The sequence below is a fragment of the Saccopteryx leptura genome, chromosome 4, assembly GCF_036850995.1.
Source record: "Saccopteryx leptura isolate mSacLep1 chromosome 4, mSacLep1_pri_phased_curated, whole genome shotgun sequence".
In the NCBI taxonomy this organism is placed as follows: Eukaryota; Metazoa; Chordata; class Mammalia; order Chiroptera; family Emballonuridae; genus Saccopteryx; species Saccopteryx leptura.
Genome location: NC_089506.1, coordinates 113946609 through 113959790, shown reverse-complemented (window position 1 = coordinate 113959790; position 13182 = coordinate 113946609). Strand labels below are relative to the sequence as shown.

Sequence of the window (13182 nt, the reverse complement as noted above, 5' to 3'; positions counted from 1 at the left end):
CAATACACATGTATGGAGTACTTTCTATATAGCAGGATAGTACTTTCTTGCTAGCATACTCGGGATGGGAAGACAATCAAGACAGCATAAGAAGCTCAGTCTACTGTGAGATCTAGTAGGTATAGCATCTATGAGTCCTAAAGTTCTTCACTGCACATATTTGAACTATAACTATCTCTGTTAGACAAGAATCTCCTTGAGGGCCAGACTGTTTTACTTCCCATTGTTATGGCTCTGACAGTGAGAACACAGCCTGCCACCTAAAATTTAATCAATGTATGAACGTGACTTCGCTTGATCACTATCAAAAACCCCCAACAATATATACCTTGAAATGCAGAATACACTATAACATTCTTTTAAATATATTGCTGAGCTTGCAAGAGAAAAATGAAGTTCTCCAGCCGCTAGCCTCAAAGATGGACTGGAACTAGAGCTGGATGCTCAGGTGCTGGTGCTGCGGCTACTCTGGGTGATGGCGAAACACAGGATTTGCGTTTCAATGCCAAGGGGCAAGGCGTGAACTGCGGAAGCATGAACTTCATAAAGAAAGTGTAAGTTGGTAAAGAAGTTGATAAAGTTGAGTAAATAGAAATAAGGACTGAGTAAAATATTATTCATAATGAATAAATAAGGGGACAAAGAAGCAAGGTGAATGAAGATATTGGCACAGATAGTATGTGAGATGCAGGTAAGGTGTGTTCAGGAGGAAGAGAGAGATAGTGATCAAATTTAGACTTTGTTAGGTGAAGTATACCAATAAAAAATTTTAAGATAACCTTTAATAAATAGGTTATATAATTTCATAGCCATGGGACAACTTTAAAAAGATTAAAATAACTCACCAAACATTGATGAAAGAAAGGAAAGAAAGAAAAAAATATAAAGAAATATAGTAAATTGAAAACACTATATAAGATCATAGAAATTATTTTTAATCACATTTTAAAATAAAATGAGTGCATATGACTTAAATTTACAATTAGAAATAGTGTTTTAAGCAAGCCAATGAAGCTGCTTACTTGTGTTTCTACAGAAATCTAGAGAAAGCTGGCAAAATAAAGTCATGCTATGAGATTTAAAGACAGTTGAAGTCATTGAGGTCCCTGAAAATGGCTGTAGGAAATTTAAAAAAAAAAAAAAGAAAGAAAGAAATAGGGTTTTTAAAATTGGATTTCAAAAATCTAAGATGTATTATTTAAAGATGCATGTATAGAACAAAAGAACTCAGAAAAATTGGGAAAATTGGAAAACAATATACCAAACAGATACTAAATGAAAAAAGAAGTTGATATATCTATATTAATGTTGGAAAAATAAATACTGAGACTTAAATGTATGTAAAATGTTATGAAGTCAATTATAATTATAAACCTTATGTAAGTTACATTTGCAACATAAATATAACACACTGGTGAGGATTAGTATTGTTCAGAGTAAAGATCTTAGAAATTTTCTGTGCTTTAGACTATGAGTATAAATTACTGTCAAATATACTAGTGCTAATAAACTGTAGATAACATACAGTGATAACCACTTGTATTATCCACCAGCCACTATATGGGTACATTTCATTATTTAAACTTTAAACAGTCCTCTGAGATAGTTATTGCCTCCTGTTGCAAAGCTGAGGAATCTGAGCCTCATGGAAATTTTCTCTGTGACATGAGCCTTGTGGGACACACATCTATGCCTGTCTGAATCCATAACAGTGCTTTTAACTATGTCTCTGGGTGGCCTTGGCTGACACAGAAGCTTCTTGAGAGATAACATGAAGAACCTTGGAGAAAGGTGAGGGCAGCTCAAAGTGGAAGCAAGGATCCTTCACACCAGGTGCTGGGACTCAGTGTTCGCCTAGGAGTCACTGGGCAAAGTAGGAGGACCTGGGAGAGAAGGCCTGGGTCTCTTGTATAATCTTTTATTTCAGCTGGGAACTCAGAAAGCCAGAGTCCCAGAGGCCTCGGGTGCCTCCTGGGATGGGAGTCCTGAGTGTGAGCAGTTCACCCGCTGTCTGAAACACCCTGCTATTCCTAGGGCCATCACAAATAACTGACCCCTCTGGAAGGGTGATGCGACTAGGGACCCGTTGCCAGGGCACAGTGATTTGCGGTCCCCAGGAGGAAGGGAAGGAAACTGTAAGGTCGGAGGATAATGGGGAAAGGTCAGGCCGGGAACTTTGGCTAGGACTGCCCACAACCAAGCATGCCAAAAGAAACTTCCCAGGAACCCTTTGCAAAAAAGCGACACATTCGTCAGCCAGTGAGATTTCACTACGTCATATTAGCTCGTCCAACTTAGGGACCCTTTATATATCCCTCACACGGTTTAATCCTTGCGACTCCTCTGGTCTCTGTCCCTGGACCAGAGGACCTCGTCAGGCGGGATGTGCTCTGTACTCAATAAAACCTTTTATTATTCCACACTTTGTGGCTCCGGTCCCTTCCTTCTTTCTCGGCAGGGGAAAAATACCTTACAGAAACCTTTTCTAAATTCACACAAGGAGGCTGCTGCATGGCTAGTGGCATGTCCGGCTGTTTCTTTTAACCTTGGGAACCGAAGAACCCGGGATCTATCTGAATCTTACTTTTTCCCACACGCAGACTTTTCAGGGGTCTACGGAGGCTGAAGATTTGTCTCTGCAGGATGCCTAGAAAAGTCCGCTTCAGTTATAATGTCTTAAAAATGGATGTCCTCTAATTGGCACAAATCCATTCAGGCCCTTTGCATTTCTCAGTGGAAATACCTGACATGCTTGAAATTGTGGCTGCCTCAGACAGCAGCGAGCAAAGCATCTTTCCCATCAATCATGCAACAGGGGAGACTCTGTGAAATGCCTCGTGCATCTGGCCTCCTGTACTGACCCCATTTTTCAGACAGGAATCTAATCTGAACCACACCTCTGACACTTGGGAGCTTGTTCAGCATTTCACTAACTTTATGGTTGACCAGTTCACCCTGTGTCTAAACACAGCTCAAGTCTCTGTCATTTCACTTCCCTTGGTTCAATGTTTCTCCTTTCCTTTCCTCTCCTTTCCTCACCTTTCCTCGCCTTTCCTCGCCTCGCCTCGCCTCCCCTTCCCTTCCCTTTCTCTTAAAACTTTTTATTGTGTTGACCATGGTTTCAAGTGTCCCACTCAATATAACACCCTCTACCCTAGGCAACGTGCTCCCCATATCTCATGCAAAGTTTCTTTCCATTTCCCCTCCATTTTTTTTTATTTTTCTGAAGTTAGAAGTGGGGAGGCAGTCAGACAGACTCCTGCATGCCCCTGACCAGGATCCACCCAGCATACCCGCCAGGGGCAGATGCTCTACTCATCTGGGGCATTGCTCTGTTGTGGCCAGAGCCATTCTAGCACCTGAGGCTGAGGCCATAGAGCTGTCCTCAGTGCCTGGGCCAACTCTGCTCCAGTGGAGCCTTGACTGCAAGAGGGGAAGAGAGAGACAGAGAGGAAGGAGAGGGGGAGAGGTGGAGAAGCAGATGGGCGCTTCTCCTGTGTGCCTTGGCCGGGAATCAAACCAGGGACTTCCACACGCTGGGCTAACGCTCTATCACTGTCCATTCCCATTTTACCCCCTTTGTCCCCCTCTGCTCCCTCCATCTCCCCTTCCCTTTGGGAATTGCTACCCTGTTATCTATATCTATGTGTTATGTATATATAATTTGGCTAATCCCAACACTTTCTTTGAATCTGTCCCCTCATCCCCCCTCCTTCTGACAGCTGTCCATCTGTTTCTTGTGACCCTGCCACTGTTTCTATTTTATGTTTTTTTTATACAAATATGTCTATAATATATGTTCAGGAAAGATAACCTCATTCACTAATTCGTTGATTATATCCTGGGCAAATATTACAATTCTGGTCCTCTTTTCAGTTTTGAGGAAACAGTGACAAACCCAGTGGTCAGGTTCTCTCTGAGCTTGCATTTAAGTTATAGACAGTGAACAAGTGGACAGTATGAGCTAGGAATGCATGCTCTGCAGGAAAATAATGTAAAGGAATGCAGATTGGGAACATCAGCGGGATGTACTAATTAATTCATGCAGGGTATTCAAGGAAGGTTGGCCCGATATCCCTGGGGAACAAAATTTTTGTTGCATCCACAAGAACACTTGTTCATACCTAATTCAAGTGTGCTGATTTCAAATCTGACATTAGTTTTTCTCTGTAAGCTACAGGTTTTTTTTTACAATTCAAGATTTTAGGTTTTCATCTTATTGTAAAATTTTTAACATTTAGTTTAACATAATGAAGTAGAATGTCTTCTTGGGCATCATCTTTGTGAAAATATAATAATTTATATAATGCAGTAAAAACACTAAAAGATATGATTGCATCAGAATTTGTCTAAAATTTTGAAATAGAACATATTAAAACACTTATTTTAATCATAAAATTTGCACAAAACTTATTTAAATTCTATTCAGGCAAAAATTTGCATTTGTAGCTCTTGCATTTGTGTACTTGTTGAGGACAATCTGGTTTGATGCTTAGCAGTAGTCTGCTCATCACTAACAGCTTCAAGATTTTCGGGAAACTTATCAAGGCGACTGTTCAGGAAGTGAATCTTAATGTTCATGTTATATCCAATGTCATGGAAAGCCAACAGCATCCTTTGAACCAGAAGTTCATAGTTTTCTGGGGGGTTTTTTTGTTGCCAAGGAGGTTCTTTGTAACTGCTACAAAAGACAGCCATGCTGCTTTCTCCTCCTTATTCATCTTCCTGGCAAATTCTTCCTCATGTATGAGGGTTCAAATTTGAGGTCCATCGAATACACTTGCTTTTATCTTCTCGAAAGACAAAGCAGGAAAAGCAGAAATAATATGTTGAAAGCATTCACTTTCTCTATTCAAAACCTGAACAAACTGCTTCATTAAGCCAAGTTAATGTGAAGTGGGGGAAAAATGATCCTGTCTCGATTAACTACAGGTTCGTTCACAATATTTTACATCCTTACTTCCAGAGCTTCACATTTCAGCCACTCCTTCTGTGTCCAGTGTTTCTCCTGAGCTCAGCTGTCCCACAAACACAGAAAGCAAGGATACTTCGTGAAACCTCTCTGTTGTCCTAGAAGGATATTTATCTTTTAAGATCCACACAAATGATCCAATTATGCTTCTCATACTTCAGAAAGTCGAGGACAATTTTTATGTCATTCTTACTAAGTCATTCAATTTGGGTTGGTTAAACTGTTGAGGGCAGGTGTAGTCAACCTTTTTATACCTACCGCCCACTTTTGTATCTCTGTTAGTAGTAAAATTTTCTAACTGCCTACTGGTTCCACAGTAATGGTGATTTATAAAGTAGGGAAGTAACTTTACTTTATAAAATTTATAAAGCAGAGTTACAGCATGTTGAAACATATAATAATAATTATTTACTAAGTACTTCATGTCGGATTTTCGCTGTTTGGCAGAATAAATCTTTATAAAACAACTTACTATAATTAAATCTATCTTTTTATTTATACTTTGGTTGCTCTGCTACCACCCATCATAAAAGCTGGAATGCTCACTAGTGGGTGGTAGGGATCAGGTTGACTACCACTGGCTGAGGGGTTAACGACTACTTGGCATCAAAAGAAGACCCTTCAGATTCTACAACCATTTCCTCATGCATCTTATCAAAATACACTTGATCATTATGTTCACTTTCTTTGTCCTTAGAAGAAATAAAACCATTGAATACTGGAACTGGGAGTGTCTCAGAGTGTGGGATAGGTTGTATTGCTGAAGGAATATTAGGATATGCGATCATATACCATTTCTTTTTGTTTGTTTGTTTTTTTGCTGATGCCCTTTGTATGGATCAGACAGAAATAACAGTCACTGCTGTGGTCCTTAGGTTCACGCCAAACCATGGGAATACCAAAAGGCATTCCTTTGCATTTTCCTTTTGTCCAGTCATGGAGCATTTCCTCACAATTATGACCCAAAATATGAGGACCCCAATTCTTGTCTTGATCGCCAAGGGGAACTTGAAAATAGGCAATATATGCATGTGTCACAAATGATGAAATACTGCGCCTTTGACATTGAAGTGTGTAACAGTCACAGATATAACAGAAGGTGTCAGGACTATTCTTACATTTACGCCTACTCAAAGAAGCCATGATTCAATCTTAAAACAAAATAAGAGGGTGGTTTTATCAGACAATAATTTTTTACATTTAAAAACAACTACAATTATGTAAAAGTGATGTTTGTAAAACATTACTTGCCTTCTGGTTATTTATGTTCAATCCAAGAATCGTTGCTTTTTAACTCCAATTTAAAAACCAATGCACACCATTAACTATAACAAAAAGAAATTAAAATTGCTTAAAAACTAGAGCATGCACCAAAAAACAAATTTCAGATTTGGAATTAGCGATGCAGAAATATATATAAACAGTTCTAAAACCTCATGCATCAGAAAGTGAAAAAAATTGTTCCCCAGTGAGAAGTGAGAGTGTGGGGTAGGAGTTAGAAAGGAGAGGACAAGAGAGGAGAGACTGGGCCAGTGGAATGTATAGAATCTGGGGAAAGAGCATTCCAAGCAAAAACCTGAAGGAATTTCCAAGGTACTGAGGCAGGAGCCTGCCTGACATTTTCCAGGAAGGACAAGGAGGCTGATGTAGCTGAGAGAAAATGAGGGGTAAGTGCCTGGAAGTGCAGGCCCAAGAGGCAGCTGATTTGTGCAGGCCTGTGGACCAATGGAAGGGCTGGAAGGAAACCATTTCAATGTTTTGTTTCTCGATTTAATCTTGCCTTTCAGGTCAAGTCCTAAAAGCCTTGGTGTCTTCATCTGTGATTTCTGCCTTTTATTGAGTTATACAACCATTGGAATATTTGTGCAGAGGAGTGATAAGACGTGCTTAACTCTAATAGGTTCCTCTGGCAATAGCAAAGCAAGTTTATATCTCCCACTGGATAAAAATTAATGATATTTTTCATGTAGAAGGTTTATTAAAATACATTATATGAAAAGGAAATTTTGATTTTCCAGGGTCATGTCTATGAACCATTATTTTTGGATTTACTAGCAGTAAGTGCAGTGATTTTTAAATGCATCCAAACACTTATTATTGATATAAATGCCAAAACAAAATCTGACTTTTCCATTTTTCAGTCCTTCAATCCTTACTTATAATGCAGTCAATGATTCTGGGAAATAATAAAGTTTATTTGATTGAAAAAAGGTATGAAATCAAATTATGAGGGCTTGTGTTCAGTTATTTTATGAAGGAGCTGAGATGTAACACAATTAAGCCAGAAGATAAAAGATAGAATTCTAATGTATATCTAAAGAGAAGTGTAATCTTAACTGTCAATGATCATCAGTTTTGGAAATAATGATTGTTCAAAGTTATATCAGTTTGAAATTAACATAAAATATGATTTTTACTTTGCTTAAATTCAGAATGATATATCTAAACACCAAAACATTTTCTCTTTTTTCATTAGACCTTTTGGTAATATATTTATCCCTATACATTTAGGAAATTTATTGAGATGAAAAGTAAAATATGTATGCATTATAATGATGCTTCCTTTGAACTTGAACTGTAGTCTAACAGATTTGCCTTTGGTGGCAGAACATTTTTTTCTGCATGTTACCAGATGCTCAAAATATTTCTTAAGTAATTTAACTCAATGCATTGATTTGCACATTTTGCATGTTCACATATCTAATGTTACAGTATTAATTCAGGTAGAAATTTAAAGAGAAGTCAGTGGTAAAGATCCAGATATCTAGTGTCCCTCTGAGAAGAAAAAAGAAATTAAAACAAGAAACATTCAATTAGATTTCAAGATGGCTTGTTAAAACAAATACATGCTGTCATAAACTGTGGAAGTGCAGATGACATACTGTTGGAGTCAAGAAGAAAGAAATAAGGTCAGCAAACTCACTGACTATGTTGAAAAAAAGCCAAAGGGATTGAAGAGAATAAGAGCTTTTTTGGATATATTGGGGAAAAAAAGGAGATAGAGAACTAGAAAGTTAGACAGCAAATGGATAGGGAAGGAGAAATCTGTGGGAGCTAAAGTGGCTCACGACAGAACTGCTTTTGAAAATTGATGTCTGACAAGGCAAACACACTTTGGGTAATTGGAACTTAATGAAAACCTGGTTTAGTAGAAAATGATGTAGGCAGCTGATGGTATTTCTGCATACTAATATGCAGACCTTAGAATCCTGAAGCATGTCTGCTGCTACCTGTACTAAGTTGTCTTGAAAGTAATTTGCCATCTAAGCTATCACCTTTATCAAAGACTAAAACCTGATTCTGTTCTTAGCTCCTAAATGCCTCTATGAAATTAAAAATTAAGTAAAATGTATAAAGTCTCAAAGGACTTATAAAAATACCAGGACAGAGAGCCCCAGGTTCGATTCCCAGCCAGGGCACACAGGAGAAGTGCCTATCTGCTTCTCCACCCCTCCCCCTCTCCTTCCTCTCTGTCTCTCTCTTCCCCTCCTGCAGCCAAGGCTCCATTGCAGTGGAGTTAGCCCGGGCACTGAGGATGGCTCTGTGGTCTCTGTCTCAGGCACTAGAATGGCTCTGATTGCGGCAGAGCGATGCTCCAGATGGGCAGAGCATCGCCCCCCTGGTGGGCATGCTGGGTGGATCCCGATCGGGTGCATGCTGGAGTCTGTCTGACTGCCTCCCTGTTTCCAACTTCAGAAAAAAAAAAAAAAAAAAAACCAGGACAGGGGCAGCAAGATGGCGATGGAGTAAGTGGACATTCTAATTTCCACCTCCCAGAACCAAAGTGGATTAGAACTTAATTTTAAGAACAAACATCTGGAAAAACCAACTTAGGGCTAAACCAAGAGTAATCTATAACCAAAGAGTTCCAAAGAAGCCACACTGAGACTGGTAGGAAAAGTGGAAACATGGAGAGGGCTGCCCAGCTCCCAGGAGCAAGTGGTTGCCTGGTGAAACTTGCATGGTAGTGGGGTTTTACCAGAGAGGGGAGGGTCATGGGCCCCAGGATTGAAGCCCTAGCCTGCATCCCTGGAGCCTAGAAGAGGCATACAGACAGTATTTAGCTGCAAAACAAGTCAGGATACTGTTTGCAAGAAAGAGAAAGATTTCTCAGACCCAGGATTCATCTTAAAGGGACTGCATAGAAAACCTCTCTCACAACCACTCACCTGGGGCTCTAGGAAATGAGGAGAGCTGAGAGGACTGGAGTAGCAGGAAGAGAGTGTAATCTAGGAGGCACAGGGAGAAATACTTTGAGGGACAGCCACCCTAACCCCAAGGCTGAGTCACTACCCAAATCTAAAGTGAATATTTTTCCTGGAACCAGCAATACCAGCAAGGGGAAGCAGGTCACCAGCCAAATGAAAGCTCTACTGCTACAGTCAGAACAGAGTCGCTTAGAAGCAGGGAGCCACCAAGGATACAGTACTGAGTTCAGAGATCTGAGCTACAATGCCACCCCCATACTGCTGAGTGCTCACTGGAGGGAGGGCAGCAGTGGGACATGGGAGTGCAATCAGGTCCACAGGGGTAGAAACCAGGAGCCAGCTGTGGCCCAAGTGCGTGAATGCAGTCCTGCTGTGGGGGCAGGGAGGAAGCCAGGGACCGGCCAGGGCTTGCAGACCGGCATGCATGTGCAATCCCACCTGTGGAACTGAGGCGGAAGCTGCAGTGACCACAGCAGTGGGATGGCACTGGCAATGCCCAGGCCTGAACGCTGAGGCAGCAGCAGCAGTGATGGTGGGCCTGTGGACAGACCACACTTTGGGAACACAAAGGCCACACCCATTGGACTTCTGTGGCCACACCCTTCTGAGGGCTGAAAGAAAAATATATATATAAAAAAAGGTTAGATAGAATGACAACTGAGGCTAAGGGGCAAGCCACATTCAATACTTAACCTAACCCCAGACTTATGGTACTGAGCCCAACAAGTAGCCACCAATAAGAGATGGTAGAAATCAGATTTCAGGGGAACCTGAACATTTAAACGAACATCGTCCAGGCCAAAAGTAGATAAAAGCCAGCCTGAGTTGATATTAACAATGGCACCTGGGCTCAGCAGAGGCAGCAACAGAATCTGGATTGCCTGTTGCTCCAAAAAGATAAATAAGGGCCAGTCATAGGCAGTGACCCTAAATGGTCTGTGCCAGGCTCCAGCCAAGAAGGTCCAGGGAGGGCACATCCAGAGACCAGATATGAAGAGCATCAGTTCAGGATCTAACAACCCTTGTTAGAGCGACATCATAAGGAAGGGCTCCTCACACCTAACCCAGTTAAGATATAAAAAACAGAAAAGAGGCTCTATTAGTTAACGAGACCACAACTTGAACAAGCCTGCAAACCACAAACAGAAACAATGGGAAGACAGAGGAAAGTAAGCCATACGAGTCAACAAGAGAAATCTCCAGAAAAAGATCTGGATGAAATGGAAGTAATCAGATTACTGGATGCAGAGTTTAAAATAATGATTGTTAAGATGTTTAAGGATCTCAAAGCTACACTGGATGGACTTAATGAGCACCTAAATAAAGAAATTATAAGCATCAAAAGGGACACTGAAATCATAAAAAAGAACCAGACAGAAATGATAAACACTAACTAGAAGGAATGGAAAGCAGGCTGGACGCAGCAGAGGATCGAATCAGCAACTTAGAGGACAAGATAAGCGAAAGTACAGAAGCAGAATAGGAAAAAGGAAAGAGCATCAAAAAGTCTGAGGAAACTCTAAGAGAGCTCATTGACAATATGAAGAGAAACAATATCCACATAACAGGGGTTCCTGAAGGAGAAGAGAAAGAACAAGGGATAGAGAACCTGATTGAAGAACTCATAGCTGAAAATTTCCCTAAATTGATGTAGGAAAGAGTAAGACAGGTTCAAGAAGCAGAGAGAACACCATAAAAAAAGAACCCAGAAAGACCTACACCAAGACACATCATAATCAAAGTACCAAAGCTAAGAGATTAAAAAAAAAAAAAAGAATACTAAAAGCTGCAAGATAAAAACAGTCAATCATTTACAAAGGAGCCCCCATAGGATGACATCCAACTTTTCAACAGAAACACTTGAGGCCAGAAGGGAATGGCAAAATATTCAAAGTAATGCAGAACAAGAACCGACAACCAAGACTTCTTTATCGAGCAAGGCTATTGTTTAAAATTGTAGGAGAAATAAAAAAGCTTCCCAGATAAAAAAAAAACAAAAAACAAACAAACAAAATAACTCAAGCAATTCATCACAACCAAACCAATGCTGTAAGAAATGTTAAGGGGCCTGCTGTAGACAGAACAAAGCGAGGAAAAAGTCTAGTAAAAGAGGAATATAGCTTTAAAAAATAAAATGGCAATAAACAACTACATATCAATAATAGCCTTAAATGTAAATGGATTAAATGCTCCAATCAAAGGATATAGGGTAGCTGAATGGATAAGAAAACAGGACCTGTACATATGCTGTCTACAAGAGTCCCACCTCAAAAGAAAAAATACACATAGACTGATAGTAAAATGATGGAAAAAAAATATTTCATGCAAATGGAAATGAAAAATAAAAGCTGGGGTAGCAATACTTATATCTAACAAAATAGACTTTAAAACAAAGGCTATAGCAAGGGATAAAGAAGGTCACTACATAATGATAAAGGGAGCAATCCAATAGGAAGAGATAACCATTATAAATATCTATGCACCTAATATAGGAGCATCTAAATATATAAAGCAGACTTTGATAGACATAAAGGGTGAGATCAACAGCAATACTACAATAGTAACATATTTGAATATCCCACTAACATCAATAGATAGATTCTCAAAAAAGAAAATTAATTTAGAAATGGCAGAATAAAAGAACACACTAGATCAACTGGATTTAATAGATATCTTCAAAACCTTTTACTCTAAAGCAGCAGAATATACATTCTTTTCAAATGCTCATGGTACATTTTCTAGGATAGACCACATGTTAGGACATAAAACGAGCATCAACAAATATAAGAAGATTGAAATTATATCAAGCATTTTCTCTGACCACAATGGCATGAAACTAGAAATCAACTACAATAGAAAAACTGAAAAACACTTCAAAACTAAACAGCATGTTTTTAAATAACTAATGGGTTGACAATAAGATCGAGGAAAAAATTTTAAAAATTCTCAAAACAAATGAAAATGAGCATACAACTCAAAATTTATGGGACTCAGCAAAAGCAGTCCTGAGAGGGAAGTTCATAGCATTACAGGCATACCTTGAGAAGCAAGGAAAAGCTCAAATAAACAACTTAACACTGCACCTAAAAGAACTAGAAAAAGAACAGCAAGTAAAACCCACAGGAAGTAAAAGAAAGGAAATAATAAAGATCAGAGCAGAAATAAATGACATAGAGGCAAAAAAACAAAACAAAACAAAACAAAAAACAACAACCCACAAGACAGAAGATAAATAAAACCAAAACTGGTTCTTTGAAAAGGTAAAGAGACAGAAGAACCTTTAACCAGACTCACCAAGAAAAAAAGAGAGAGGACTCAAATAAATAAAATTAGAAATGAGAGTGGAGAAGACACAACTGACACAGCAAAAATACAAAGGAATGTAAGAAAATACTATGAAGAATTGTGTGCCAAAAAATTAGACAACCTAGGTGAAATGGACAAAGTCCTTGAAAAATATCTCTAAAAATAAATCTGGAAGAATCAGAAAACCTAAATAAACTTCTTACAAGAAATGAGATTGAAACATTTTTCAAAAAACTCTCAATAAACAAAAGCCCTGGGCCAGATGGCTTCACAGGCAAATTGTACTGAACATTAAAAGAAGAACTAACTCCTATCCTTCTCAAGTTATTTCAAAAAATTCAAGAGGAGGGAAGACTTCCAAGCTCCTTTTATGAGGCAAGCATAATTCTGATTCCAAAACCAGGCAAAGACAACACAAAGAAAAAAAGTTTTAGGCCAATATTCCTGATAAATTTAGATGCTAATATTCTCAACAAAGTATTAGCAAACCAGATCCAGCAATACATGAAAAAAATCATACATCATGATCAAGTGGGATTTATTCTGGGGAGGCAAGGCTTGTACAATATTCACAAATCAATCAATGTGATTAATCACATAAACAAAAGGAAGGAGAAAAAACACATGATAATATCAATAGATGCAGAAAAAGCATTTGATAAAATCCAGCGCCCATTTATGATCAAAACTCTCAGC

General features: G+C 39.0%; 1 non-coding gene across 1 annotated transcript; it reads left to right on the top strand.

Annotated features, from left to right (window-relative positions):
• Positions 1-998: 998 nt before the first annotated feature.
• On the top strand, positions 999-1124 carry LOC136404728 (small nucleolar RNA SNORA33). The gene has a single exon (XR_010751432.1). It is a non-coding gene; the product is annotated as a small nucleolar RNA SNORA33 (small nucleolar RNA).
• The last annotated feature ends 12058 nt before the right edge of the window (positions 1125-13182 follow it).